The 15,690-nt window shown below is 39.8% G+C and overlaps 1 protein-coding gene across 5 annotated transcripts in view; it reads right to left on the minus strand.

Moving 5' to 3' along the window:
- Positions 1–15,690, minus strand: part of Haspin (haspin) — a 369,818-nt gene that overhangs the window by 262,833 nt on the left and 91,295 nt on the right. The window lies entirely within an intron of this gene.

Below are 15,690 nucleotides of genomic sequence, written 5' to 3' on the forward strand. Positions count from 1 at the left end.
AAAAGCAAAGCTGATACACTGTTACAGATGTCAATATCGTATGTTGTGATAAGACAACAGATCTCTTAAATGGCTGTTCAGCTGCCTATAGTCTATTTAACTGGCTGAAGGAGTGAAAGTCGAATGTGTTATGATAAGATAACAGTCTTCCTTACGTAATTGTGGGAGCAAGGAAAAAGCATTCGATAAACCTTCGACTTTCGTCCTTCAAATAAGATAAATACATCTATAGACAACCGAATGCTTTTTCCTTGCTCCCACAATTACGTAAGGAAGACTGTTATCTTATCATAACACATTCGACTTTCACTCCTTCAGCCAGTTAAATAGACTATAGGCAGCTGAACAGCCATTTAAGAGATCTGTTGTCTTATCACAACATACGATATTGACATCTGTAACAGTGTATCAGCTTTGCTTTTTCTTATCATCTTCAAGGAGGCACATTTCTGTTTCATTATAAAGACTGAGCTGTTTACTGCCCTACCCCAACAAGTTTTTCAATGCTCCGGAAAGTATATTCATGTGAACTTATGACATGCAGCTTGATACTGCAATTTTAGCCAAGGACATTCTAATATTTTGCATGTTTAGACTGACACCTATAATGATATCCTCTTTTTATGGCTTGTAAGAGCAATCAGGATCCTGATTTTTCACCATACAGGTTTGAATTTGAGGCTGATGATGCCCTTAATATGGGCGAAACATGTCCCTTAACATTTTATATTAATATTTAATTTCTAAAAAGATCTCTTTGTATTGAATAGGTGGATATATAAATAAACACTTGTAACATACTTTGTATCAGTAAACCTGTCGGTGAAGGAGTAGAGGTCCGCTGTTCTCCTCTTAATCCATATGCCATTTTCTCTCGTAGGACCATATATTTTCCGGAGAATTTTCCGCTCCTGCTTTTCAATTTCTGTAATTTTAGAGTGACCACCTAAGCATATGGTTTCTGAGGCATATAAAACTTCAGGCAGTACAACTGTCTTGTAGTGTCGTAATTTTGTGTTACGCAATATGACTCTTTTATTGTAGTAATTTCACGTCAGTCTGTATGCCTTGTGTAGTTTGGTGTTTCTTTGTACACTGCCACTACTGTCTAATCCAGATGGTAGTATAATTTCTCCAAGGTATTTAACGGAGGACACCTGTGAAATTGTGGCGTTTTCCATCTCTAGCGGAGTTCTTTTGCTATTGTGACGTAGATCTTCCATGTACTTGGTTTTCTCGTAGGATATCTGGAGGCCTGCCTTTGATGCTATATTGTGTAGTCTCTGTATGGCATACCTTGTTTCATCCTTGCTCTTAGTCATGATTGCGAGATCATCCGCAAATGCTAAACATTGACCTTGCTTCCCAATTTCCGATGTTCACACCCTTGATATCCTTTTCCCTCTCTCTAATAACTTAGTCTAGAACCAAGTTAAACAGAATAGGGGAGATGCCGTCACCTTGACAAACGCCCGTACATATTTCAAAAGGCTCAGAGATTTCTCCAAAGAATTTCACTTTAGAGGTCGTATTTGTAAGGGTCTGCTGGATAAGTGCTCTGGTCTTCTTGTCCACTCTGAGTTCTTCTAGAGTATCAAATACTGTCTGTCTGTCCACAGAGTCATACGCCTTCTTAAAATCCACAAAGGTGACGATCGTGCTGGCACTTCGGCGAATCCTTAATATCCACATCATTGTTCTGCACATGATCGACCTTCCTGAAACCCGCTTGGTATTCGCCAATCAGGTGATCTGTCTGTTTTTCTAACCGGTTCAAGAGAGCTTTGGAAAGAATTTTGTATGCGATTGGCAGTAGAGATATGCCCCTATAGTTGTTTGGATCTGCCGTGTCACCTTTCTTGTGCAATAGGTGTATTAATGCACACTTCCAATCCTGTGGAATTATTTCCGTTTCCCATATTTCTACTAGGATTACATGAATTTTGCTTATAAAATCATCTTCAAGTTTACACATCTCCGCAGTGATGCAGTCCTCTCCAGGAACTTTATCATTATTATTATTATTATTATTCACATTTTGATACAGGTATCTGGAAGGGTATTTTTTCAAGTCTGAAAATTATCGCTCTCTATCACATGTTGGTCAAATGGTATTGAACGAATGTGTGAGTATCTTTGGTCCTGGTGTAAGCTATCCCACTTATGTTTAATTCAAGTGCCGTAAAATTCCCTGCCCATGCCTTTTTCGATTGCACTGTTTCTAAGTTTATTCTAAAGTTTCAACCAGCGGCTCATGCAGTTTTTAGTTTCGATTATCATTTTAAATTAACACCTGTTTCACTGAATTTTGTTGCAATAAGTTATTTTTTGCTCTGCATATTGATGTAAATATTGTATATTTGTGCTAATTTTGTTTCCATCTAGGCTCTCTTTTGTTTTGTTTGCTAGGGGCTTTACGTCGCACCGACACAGATAGGTCTTATGGCGACGATGGGATAGGAAAGGCCTAGGAGTTGGAAGGAAGCGGCCGTGGCCTTAATTAAGGTACAGCCCCAGCATTTGGCTGGTGTGAAAATGGGAAACCACGGAAAACCATCTTCAGGGCTACCGATAGTGGGATTCGAACCTACTATCTCCCGGATGCAAGCTCACAGCCACGCGCCTCTACGCGCACGGCCAACTCGCCCGGTTCTCTTTTGTTTGTTTTCATTTGCTCCTTCATTATGTTTTTTAGCATTTTTTCAACTTATATTATGTAAATTATTCCAACCCCCTTAATTTTTCACTGAAGATGGCTCAAGCGAGCCGAAACATGTTTGAATTTGTTTGCTCCGTCTAATGACGGAATATATGATGTATTGAATAGGAGGATACTCTCATTTTCGCCTTTGTAAAGTGAAAACCGTCAATACGGAATGATTCTAATATCTTGTAAGGGAGTGTGAAACGCGGGCATACACAGGCAGCAAAGTGGATTTCCTGATGGCAACTCCAGAAGCAATACAGTGGATCAGTGATCTTGACATTCAGTTGTAGGGAGCCTTTTCTTGTTCATTGTATGGTTCATGTTTGTGGGTTACTGTAGTCACGTCCCAGTTCGTGAACCATGCGCAACGGCTGAGGGGCCTAGTAAGTGGTCCTGAGAGTTGGGATACCAGTTGCTATGGAATGGGAGTGGGCATCTCGGACATATTCTGAGTCATAGCCCTCCTTGTGCTCAGGCGGCTAGGACTATACAATTCACCGGTGGTCCATAACCCGTTAGAGGAGAGATCCTCACTTGGACTATGTATAAGTAGGTAGCATCCTGCTTCATGAATTTACCGAGCTCAGAACATTTTAAGCAAGCCTCGGATCTATGGGAGTTACGGAGTCACACTCCCATTTGACAAGAGAGGGACTCCTTGGAAACAACTTGGTGAACGAAATGGAATTCGATGGGGAGCTATCTATATTAATGGGGCTTATGGAAGAAAGAAAGTAGAACTGGCTGAGTCCGCAAAGAGGATGCATCTGGATGTGCTAGGAGTAAGTGATAATCGGGTAAGGGGAGATAACGAGGAAGAGATAGGAGATTATAAAGTGTACTTGACGGGTGTTAGAAAGGGAAGGGCAGAGTCTGGGGTAGGGCTCTTTATCAGGAATAGCATTGCACGCAACATAGTTTCGGTTAGGCACGTAAATGAGCGAATGATGTGGGTAGATTTGTAAGTTGGAGGAATTAGGACAAGAATTGTGTCCGTGTATTCACCATGTGAGGGTGCAGATGAGGATGAAGTTGACAAGTTTTACGAAGCATTGAGTGACATCGTGGTCAGGGTCAACAGCAAGGATAAAATAGTGCTAATCGGCGATTTCAATGCGAGAGTTGGGAATAGAACAGAAGGATACGAAAGGTTCATTGGTAAATGTGGGGAAGATATGAAAGCTAATGGGAATGGGAAGCGTTTGCTGGAAATCTGAGCTATTATGGGTTTAGCTGTTACGAATACATTCTTCAAGCATAAAGCTATTCACTGCTACACATGCAAGGCTAGGGATACCAGATCCATAATAGACTATATCTTAACAGACTTTGAATTCAGGAAATCTGTTGGGAATGTACGAGTTTTCTGCGGATTTTTCGATGATACAGACCACCATCTGATCTGTAGTGAACTACGTATCTCTAGGCCTAGGGTAGAGAAAGAGAAATCTGTCTGCAAACGAATAAGGGTAAAAAAATCTCCAGGACGAGGAAATTAGACAGAAGTACATGGATATGATTAGTGAGAAGTTTCGAACAGTAGAAAGTAAGCAGGTTCAGGATATAGAAAGTGAATGGGTGGCATACAGGGATGCTGTAGTAGAAACAGCAAGACAATGCCTAAGAACAACTGCGTGTAAAGATGGGAAAAGAAGATCTTGGTCGAAAGATGAAGTGAGAGGAGCTTGTAAACGTAAAAAGGCTCATCAGAAATGGCTCCAAACAAGGGCCGAGGCAGACAGGAATTTGTACGTTGTTGAGCGAAACAAATAGTTGTTGAATCCAAAAAGAAGTCATGGGAAGATTTTGGTAACCTGGAAAGGCTAGGTCAAGCAGCAGGGAAACCTTTCTGGACAGTAATAAAGAATCTTGGGAAGGGAGGGAAAAAGGAAATGAACAGTGTTTTGAGTAATTCAGGTGAACTCATAATAGATCCCAGGGAATCACTGAAGAGTTGGAGGGAATATTTTGAACATCTTCTCAATGTAAAAGGAAATCATCCTGGTGGTGGTGCGAACAGCCAAGCTCATGGGAAGGAGGGAAATGATGTTGGTGAAATTATGCTTGAGGAAGTAGAAAGGATGGTAAATAAACTCCATTGTCATAAAGCAGCAGGAATAGATGAAATTAGACCTGAAATGGTGAAGTATAGTGGGAAGGCAGGGATGAAATGGCTTCACAGAGTAGTAAAATTAGCATGGAGTGTTGGTAAGGTACCTTCAGGTTGGACAAAAGCAGTAATTGCACCTATCTATAAGCAAGGAAACAGGAAGGATTGCAACAACCATCGAGGTATCTCAATGATTAGTATGCCAGGCAAAGTATTCAGTGGCATCTTGGAAAGGAGGGTGCGATCAGTCGTTGAGAGGAAGTTGGATGAAACCCAGTGTGGTTTCAGACCACAGAGAGGCTGTCAGGATCAGATTTTTAGTATGCACCAGGTAATTGAAAAATGCCACGAGAGGAATAGGAAGTTGTGTTTATGTTTCGTAGATCTAGAGAAAGCATAGGACAGGGTACCGAGGGAAAAGATGTTCGCCATACTGGGGGACTATGGAATTAAACATAGATTATTAAAATCAATCAGAGGTATTTATGTTGACAATTGGGCTTCAGTGAGAATTGATGGTAGAATGAGTTCTTGGTTCAGGGTACTTACAGGGGTTAGACAAGGCTGTAATCTTTCACCTTTGCTGTTCGTAGTTTACATGGATCATCTGCTGAAAGGTATAAATTAGCAGGGAGGGATTCAATTAGGTGGAAATGTAATAAGCAGTCTGGCGTATGCTGACGACTTGGTCTTAATGGCAGATTGTGCCGAAAGCCTGCAGTCTAATATCGTGGAACTTGAAAATAGATGCAATGAGTATGGTATGAAAATTAGCCTCTCGAAGACTAAATTGATGTCAGTAGGTAAAAAATTCAACAGAATTGAATGTCAGATTGCTGATACAAAGCTAGAACAGGTCGATAATTTCAAGTATTTAGGTTGTGTGTTCTCCCAGGATGGTAATATAGTAAGTGAGATTGAATCAAGGTGTCGTAAAGCTAATGCAGTGAGCTCACAATTGCGATCAACAGTATTCTGTAAGAAGGAAGTGAGCTCCCAGACGAAACTATCTTTACATCGGTCTGTTTTCAGACCAACTTTGCTTTACAGGAGCGAAAGCTGGGTGGCCTCAGGATATCTTATTCATAAGTTAGAAGTAACAGACATGAAAGTAGCAAGACTGATTGCTGGTACAAACAGGTGGGAACAATGGCAGGATGGTACTCGGAATGAGGAGATAAAGGCTATTTTAGGAATGAACTCGATGGATGAAGCTGTACGCAATAAACCGGCTTCAGTGGTGGGGTCATGTGAGGCCAATGGAGGAGGATAGGTTACCTAGGAGAATAATGGACTCTGCTATGGAGGGTAAGAGAAGTAGAGGTAGACCAAGACGACGATGGTTAGACTCGGTTTCTAACGATTTAAGAGGTATAGAACTTTATGAGGCCACAACACTAGCTGCCAATCGAGGATTGTGGCGACGTTTAGTAAATTCACAGAGGCTTGCAGACTGAACGCTGAAAGGCACAACAGTCTATAATGATAATGTATGTATGTATGTATGTATGTATGTATGTTTTCTTGTTATGTAAATATGTATATAATTTATATCTGAACTCAACTTGATTGTATGGGCCATACGCTAAATAAATAAATAGATAGATAGATAGATAGATAGATAGATAGATAGATAGATAGATAGATAGATAGATAGATAAATAAATAAATAAATAAATAAATAAATAAATATGTACCAATCGATGGCCCAAGTTCTGGCTACAGTGTGTATTTCGCGTCAAGATCTCAGCTTTATTATAGAGCATCAACACCTACTCCGCGGCCACCATCCCCCATCACATTTATGTGAAGAAATAAGCTGGGAAAATAATTTACCATATTTTATTAAATATGAATGAAAGAGTGTTCACAACATATTGTCAATGTTGATTGAATTTTAGTATGCTGTGTCATGTGGTAAGTAGATGAAAATCCAGCAGTACATTTGTAAATAAATATTTTTCTCTCACTCTCTGATATAGGAAAAGAAATGGAATCATAGGTAAGAGTAGGAAATATGTCACAGGATTGTGAGCAACTCCAAAAAGACATCGACAAAGTTGTGAGATGGTAAATAAGGTGAAAAGTCAAGTTGTAAGTTCCACAAACAAGAGAAGTTCTCTCAGTTTTAATTACTGTGTTCATGGGTTGACAGTATTTCATAGGAATCACTTAAGTACGTATCTGGGAACTCTAGTCTCGGACAGTGGAGACTGTTCGGAAGAGATAAAAGAGACGCCAAACTAGGCAAGATATGAAGGAACAGGACATCACGAAGAATACAAAACTGAAGCTGATAGATGCGCAAATATTTCCGATTGCCACATGAAAATGGACAGTTAAAACAGCTGACAGAAAATGTGCATCTAGTGCTGAGTATTATGCAAATCTTGGACAGAACTCCAAACCAACACTTCAGTCTCGAGGAGAACGGAGACGAGGAGAGGCTCAAGGAGAAGATCAACCGAGCATTATTGAGATACTATGGCCATATTTCAAACAGGAAATGAAATGGCGTATGACTTTTAGTGCTGGGAGAGTCCGAGGACAGGTTCGGCTCACCAGGTGCAGGTCTTCTATTTGACAACCATAGGCGACATGCATGTCATGATGAGGAGATGAAATGATGATTAAGACGACACATACACTCAGTCCCCGTGCCAGCGGAATTAACCGATGATGGTTAAAATGACCGACCCTGCCGGGAATCGAACTAGGGACCCCTGTGACTAAAGACCAGTATGCTAACCATTTAGCTATGGAGCTGGACTTCAAAGAGGTAGGAGCCATGCAGAAGTTAGTGACAGAAGGGTAGGTGCTAGGAGGGAGACTTCAGGGGTGGCCACCTGCGAGATAGGTCGGTTAGATAAGGACACATGTTGGAAATTCATTCGACGCTTTACAACTGGGGAAAGATCAATCAGCATGGTGAAAACTCTCCAAATGCTGGCGACATGTCAAGCACACCTGACAACGGTAAAAATGGAAACAGAAAGAGGCCTGGGTGTTAATTGGGCTAATCACAAAGTCGGGATTAAGATTGCAGTTCCCTTCCTAAGGTTGAGGGCAGTTACGGTTTATAGTAAGGATGTAAAGCAGGGGAGAGTTAAGACCCCAATTAGTAAGGTTCTAGTGTATGGGACCCTCACCAGGATTACTTGATACCAAACCTGGAAAATATTCAAAGGAAAGCAGCAGAATTTGTTCTGGATGTTTTCACACAAAATAGTGGTGTACAAGTGATTAATCTCATTATTAGACCGTATTGAAGTTCAATATATTAAAACTTTTTACAATTAATTTATTTAAAACCATCTATTCAATATTTTACAGTCTTTAAGACTTATATAATCATTCTAAGGTTGTAATGGTACATGTTTCACCTGTCATCGCAGGCATCATCAGCCATAAATTCTATAATCTAAGTCAGAGCTCTAAAGTGGCTGTTATATTAAAACCATTTTTAAAAACTAATTGTTCACAATAATTTACATTGAGGTATTGATGTATAAGAACATTATAGTCAGATTTGGATTGAACTGGTCAATCCTGATTTAAAGTTTATGTTTATCATATTTATGTTCCCATCTAAGGGAGATAATATAAAATAATATTAACACTCATAATGTTGATACTGGGTAGACAATTGAAGTCAAAAGGGAATCAAAATATTTACACAGAATTTTTCAGTATATACAAGAAATCAAAACGTTTAGCTAAAAATGATTTGTGGATTAGTTAAAATCTTCTATAGATTAAAATCTGCGTATTTATTGAAACAAGAGTCTTTATTAATAATATTTGAAACAAAGACGCTGGTTAGATGGAAAGTATAACTAGAAGAGGATGACTGATCAAGTCTCATTCATTATCATCAATGTCCCATTGCAGTCACCCGGGTGTGGTTTACAAGCCTCCTCCACTCCTTTCTGTCCTTCCACTTTTCCTGCTCCATTAATTCTGCCACATCCAATCCAGCTTCTCTAATGTCCTTCCAAATCTGATCCATCCACCTTCTTCTTGGTCCTCCAACTGGTCTCTTTCCCTTAATTTCTCTTTCCAATACCCTTCTTGCTACACATTCCTTTCGAATTCTTTTTACATGTCCGAACCATCTCAGTCTTTATTTTGCAAGTTGCTTTACAATGCACCGACACAGTTAGGTCTTATGGCAACGATAGGACAGGAAATGGCTAGGAGTGGGAAGCGGTCGTGGCCTTGATCAAGGTACAGCCCCAGCATTTGCCTGGTGTGAAAATGGGAAACCATGGAAAACCATCTTCAGGGCTGCCGACAGTGGGGTTCGAACCCACTATCTCCCAAATACTGGATACTGGCCACACTTAAGCGACTACAGCTATAGAGCTCGGTCCATCTCAGTCTTCCTTCTCGTATCGTCTGTACTAACGGTTCTATATTCAAATCTTCTCTGATTTTAATATTTTGAATTTGTTTCTAGTCCGTATGTTACAATTGATATAAAATACTGTTTATATATTGTTAATTTCGTTCCTTTGGGTACTTTGTTATCCCATAAAACCTCTCTGACTTGATGATAAAATGTTGTACCTTTACTTAGTCTGTTATTAATTTCAGGGTTGATTTAATTACTTCCATTAACAATGCTACCCAGATATGTAAACTGTTCTACATTCTCTAATCGTTCTCTATCTATGTTCAATAGGCTTCTCTTTTTATCCTTTCCACAGTGCATGACTACAGTTTTCCTTTTACAGATTACCATTCCAAACTCCTTCAGATTTTCATTCCAAATGTCCAGTCTCTTTTGTACTTCCTTTTCTCCCTTTCCCCAAATCACCACATTATCTGCAAATACCAAAGCATTAACTTCATCACTAGTGATACTCTGTTTTACACGTTTTATGATTTCATCCATCAATATAATAAACAATAATGGTGACAGTGCACTTCCTTGCTTGAAACCTTTTTTTTTTCTTGTATAAAAATGTTTCAGAATCACCACTCCCCACTTTACACTGCTTTTACTCTCATGATCCTTTTTTTTTTTTTTAAATCTTGTTAATTAACAATTTTGGTACATTCCTTTTCAGTAGGCATTCCTGTACATGTTTTAACTACATCACAAGCTTTTTCCAAATCCAAAAACACGAATATGATTTCCTTGTTGCTTTCCAGATGTTTTCCCATTATCATTCGCACTGTAAATATCAAGTCTATTGTTGATCTATTCCGTATAAAGCCATACTGTTCTTCCTCAAACTGTGTTTCTACTATATCCCTCAGTCTTTTGTCTATGACCTTCTCCATTATTTTTAGCCCATGTGACAATAGGGTCATACCTCTATAATTTTCACATTTCTTCCTATTTCCTTTTCTGAACAGTGGTACAATGCATCCTTGTTGCCTATCTTCATGTATCCTTTCATCATTCCATATGGCATTGAAATGGAAATGGCTTTTAGTGCCGGGAGTGTCCGAGGACAAGTTCGGCTCGCCAGATTCAGGTCTTTCGATATGACGCCCGTAGGCGATCCGCGTGTCGTGATGAGGATGAAATGATGATGAAGACAACACATACACCCAGTCCCCATGCCAGCGAAATTAACCAATTATGGTTAAAATTCCCATAATTAGTCCAGCCCGTGGACCGCTATTGACACAGACGTGTAACGACTGTTGTTTGTTTTCTCGCTCGCGGCCTTCTTGGAAAGGATGTTCTGCAGCAGTGCTGAGTGCTGCCAACCTCTGTACTTACGAACTATGCTTCGAATTGTTCCCCGTTCTTGCATTTCGCGAAGCGGCCTTCACGGACTTAGGCACCTGGTTTCGTATACAGTTAGGACAGGATCTAGGCAAGACCATTGGTCTGGACGGTTAGGATTCTTGCCGTGGACAAGACCATTGGTCTGGACGGTTAGGATTCTTGCCGTGGACAAAACCATTGGTCTGGGCGGTTAGAAGCCGCGAAGCGGCGTTAGGCCCCTAGTTTCATATACGGTTAGGATAGGATCTAGGCAAGACCATTGGTCTGGACGGTTAGGATTCTTGCCGTGGACAAGACCGTTGGTCTGGACGGTTAGGATTCTTGCCGTGGACAAAACCATTGGTCTGGGTGGTTAGAAGCCGCGAAGCGGCGTTAGGCCCCTAGTTTTGTATACGGTTAGGATAGGATCTTGGCAAGACCATTGGTCTGGATTGTTAGGATTCTTGCCGTGGATAAGACCATTGGTCTGGACGGTTAGGATTCTTGCCGTGGACAAAACCATTGGTCTGGGCGGTTAGAAGCCGCGAAGCGGCGTTAGGCCCCTAGTTTCGTATACGGTTAGGATAGGATCTAGGCAAGGCCATTGGTCTGGGCGGTTAGGATTCTTGCTGTGGACAAAACCATTGGTCTGGACGGTTAGGATTCTTACCGTGGACAAGACCATTGGTCTGGACGGTTAGAAGTGGCGTTAGGCCCCTAGTTTCGTATACGACTTGCGCTTTTATTGTGCTGCAGTTGGTAACGGATTATCAACATACTTGACGGGAAGGTGATCACGTGCCACTTTACATTGGCCAATAAGAATACAAGTACCCACTTCAGAAATGAACATGGCGTGTAATAATCTTTATTAGGTTATAAAAGTAAATGTGCTTCTTGGGGCGGGATGGTGGGTTCCTGGACATCGCAAAGAACACATCTCTCCTCTGAGACGCTCTCAAACTAAGATTTCACTAATTCCACTTACTTGTAACAATACAAATTACGCCGGTCTACGGGCTGTACTAATGCCAAATTCCCGACCCTACCGGGAATCGAACCCGGGACCCTTGTGACCAAAGGCCAGCACGCTAACCATTTAGCCATGGAGCCGGACCAAAGGGCATTGAGGGCTCTATATAGCCACTGTAGTCCAATGCTTCAAGCTGCCTTAATCATATTAGCATTGAATTCATCTTTTCCACTTGCTTACCATTGGTCACTGCTTTCACTGCCCTTTCAAGTTCCAACCATGTTATCGGCTTCTCTTCTTTTTCTCCATCTATTATTTCCATTTTCTTATCTCCATCTTCCTCTGAGCAGTCATCCTCATTATAAAGTTTTTCAAAATACTTTGCCATCACCTTCTGAAGACCCTTTTTATCATGTACTATGGATCCATCTTCTCTCTCTCTAATGTCTTGATTTTTTTCTTGATTTATTCTTTTCGATTTTATTACTCTACTAGCTGATGTACCCGTGCTTCGCTACGGGATTCTCAGAAGGACTGACTTTGTGGTTTTCTTAACCTGAAATCAACATAGGTCATTACAAAAACGTAAGTATGAATGTAGCGATTAAAAGCAATGCTATCTTATAAAATACTCGATCAAATGGAAAGCCGCACGTTTTATCACTTTTAACGAACAGTGCTGCGGTTAGATTGCGGTGCCAATCTAATAGTCCAAAGTTCCAGAGCTGGGATGATCAGGCCGCAGATTGCCATGAACACTCATCTGCCATTAATCCACTAAATATGCACACTGTTCATTCCAATCAGTGCCTCAGAGTAGGGATTATATAGCCCGAATGCTATGATGATCCAGTGTGTTACGTACCAGTAGTATCAGAAAATTTATAAACCAGGGGAATGTCATGCTAAAGAAGAAAGTTATCTAACTCCACAGCTACATCCCATCAATATTCAGGCAGGCTGATACACTCTGTATGACTGGGCGAGTTGACCGTGTGGTTAGCGGTGCGCAGCTGTGAGCTTGCATCCGAGAGATAGTGGATTCGAACCCCATTATCGGCAGCGCTGATGGTGGTATTCCGTGGTTTCCCACTTTCACACCAGTCAAATGCTGGGCCTGTACCTTAATTAAGGCCTAAGGCACTCCTAGCCCTTTCCTATCCCATCGTCGCCATAAAACCTATCTATGTTGGTGCGACGTAAATCAAATAAAAAATACTCTGTACGCAGCAGCAATCCTATCTACCAGAGATGAAGGGCAACAGATGACTCAAAGCACATCACGACAAACAATGGTCAATTTAATGTTATTGTTGATCAATGTTATGAGCTTTCTATATTGTAGGCCTTCACATTTAGTTTTCTTTCGACTCCGTGATTTGTAAAATATTTTATACCATAAACTGTAGTTTCTTATTCTCCGACTTTACATACCGATTTTCATTAAATATTGTTTACCCATTTCTGGTTACTCGGCGCTGATATGGACTTAGTAACAAAAATCCAAGATCATGAATATCTTTGTGATCATAGCCAGTACGGTAACAATGTATAAGACATGAATAATAGGAAATTTAATAGTATATAACCCTAGTTATGTAGCATTCATCGATTACACCTCTAATAAGAAATATTTGAGAACATTTGAAAACTACCATTTCACTCAGCGTGAATAAAATCATTTACAGCCTTACAGCCTAGACTATAGCGACTTATTTCCTGACTTTGCATACCGATTTTCATCAAGATAGGACTACTAATAACAACAATATTTGAGAATTATATTAGGCCTTCCCCTAAACTACAATTTTTTTCAGCGTGGATAAAATTATTGATAGCCTAGATTGTAGCAACTTATTCCCCAACTTTGAATATCCATTTTATATAAAATACGACCACTAATAACATAAATAGTTTGGGAATTCAATTTTAGGCCTTCCCCTAAACTACCATTTCATTCAGCGTGAGTAAAATGATTTATAGCCTAGATTGTAGAGGCTCATCCCCCGACTTCACATACCGATTTTCATTAGACCACTAATAACATAAATAGTTGAGAATTCAATTTTAGGCCTTCCCCTAAACTACCATTTCACTCAGCGTGAGTAAAATGATTTATAGCCTAGATTGTAGAGGCTCATCCCCTGACTTCACATACTGATTTTCATTAAATTCTCTTCAACTGTTTTCTCGTGATGCGTGTACAGACAGACAGACAGACAGACAGACAGACAGACAGACAGACAGACAGACAGACAGACAGACAGAAATTACGGAAAAGTAAAAAGTGCATTTTCTTGTTACTATGGACATGACCGATACAGAAATACCATTACTTTCAAATTCTGAGCAATGTACAGACAAAACTCTTATTTTATATATATAGATGTAATAGTTTCCGATTTCCTCAACTATCTTGCTCAATTTTGTTGGTAAACTCTCCTCAGCATTTCTCCTTTTCTTCCCTGATACTCCTTTTTACTTGTAGTTTAAATCTTTTGTATTCCACATTAACCTTTCTATCTTATTCTCATCCCTCTGATACTTTTTTGCTTTTCCTTATCCATTTCTTTTTTCACCTTGTTCCTTACTTCTATTTCTTTTTTATTTAGTTGTCCACCACCGTGTTTCCTTTCCCTTAACATTTGATTTTGTTTTTCCCCGCATACCTCAACTGCTGCTTCCACAAATATCTGTCTGAAGTTGTCCCACTCTTCTCCTCCACTTCGTATTTCTGTGTTAGGCAACTTCCTTTTTATACAATCTTGGAATGCCATTCTTTTATCATATAACAAATTAATCCTTCTTCTCTTTAAATATGCAAGTATGCTGCCTAGGTCGTGAAGCTTATGAAGATTTTAACTAATCCACAAATCATTTTAAGCTAAACATACTGATTTATTGTATATACTGTAAAGTTCTGTGTAAATATTTTGATTCCCATTTGACTTCAATTGTCAACCCAGTATCAACATTATGAGTGTTAATATTATTTTATATTATTGCCATTAGATGGGAACATAAATATGATCACCCATTAGAAACTTTAAACCAGGATTAACCAATTCAATCAAAATATGACTATAATGTCCTTATACATCAATGTAAATTATTGTAAACAATTAGGGCCGATTGCAGAAACGATGACTAGTTTTAAGCCTTACACAACGTCTACCTAAACAATGTCTAAATCGAGCACGATCTTCCATTGCATAAACAATGTTCAGTTGATGTTTAACTAGACATCGCTTAGAGTTTCAATTTTGGTTTGAAAATGGAGAGAAAAGTACCTTTCATGCAACTCTTTGCTTGTCTCAACCAATGAAATTTGTCAGTGCGCACGCTGAACGCCAGTCAGCTGTTTGTCTTCCTACACATTACTCAAATATGGCTAAGCATGACTTGCCCACAGATAAGAGTATCACTTTCGGTGGAAATGAAATATCATCATAATATTACCGACACTAAAGTGACACGCCACCGTACAGGGAAGTGTAGCTTTATTATAGTGTTGTTACAGAGAGTGTAATCTTCTCATAAATATGGTAGCTTCGACAAAAGGAAGATGAAGCAATAGTAATGTGTAACAGAGTGTGTTGTACGGGCCATACAGTTGTAGCTTGCATTCTGGAGATCGTAGGTTCGAAAACGCATCTTCGGCAGCCCTGAAGATTGTTTTCTGTAGTTTCCCTATTTTTACACCAGGCAAATACTAGGACTGTTTTTAAGACCACGGCTCTTCTTCCCCAGTCCCCTTTAAACAATAATCACCACCATCACCACCACTTGCCTTTTCCTATCTGATATTTGCCGAAAACTTAAACGATTATATATATATATATATATAAAAACCCCACACAACCTACTTTTTAATTTTCGTTATTATGTGTGTTTACTTGGCAGTAAATATAAGTGAATCCCTCTCAGTTGATGTATGTGACAGCCCCGACGGCCGGGACACGATTTGAGATTAAACAGTGCTCTCGGCAGTGTTTAAACATGACCAGTTAAACTTCGGTTTAAAACAGTGTCTAAGTGATAAATAACGTCTCTGCAATGCGGCAGCCATACTTAGGCAGTTTAACCGTAGACATCGTTTAAATACTGATCCTGCAATCGGCCCTTAGTTTTTAAAAAGTAGTTTTAATATAACATCCACTTCAGAGCTCTGACTT

This window comes from Anabrus simplex, chromosome 12 (genome assembly GCF_040414725.1).
Source record: "Anabrus simplex isolate iqAnaSimp1 chromosome 12, ASM4041472v1, whole genome shotgun sequence".
NCBI lineage: Eukaryota > Metazoa > Arthropoda > Insecta > Orthoptera > Tettigoniidae > Anabrus > Anabrus simplex.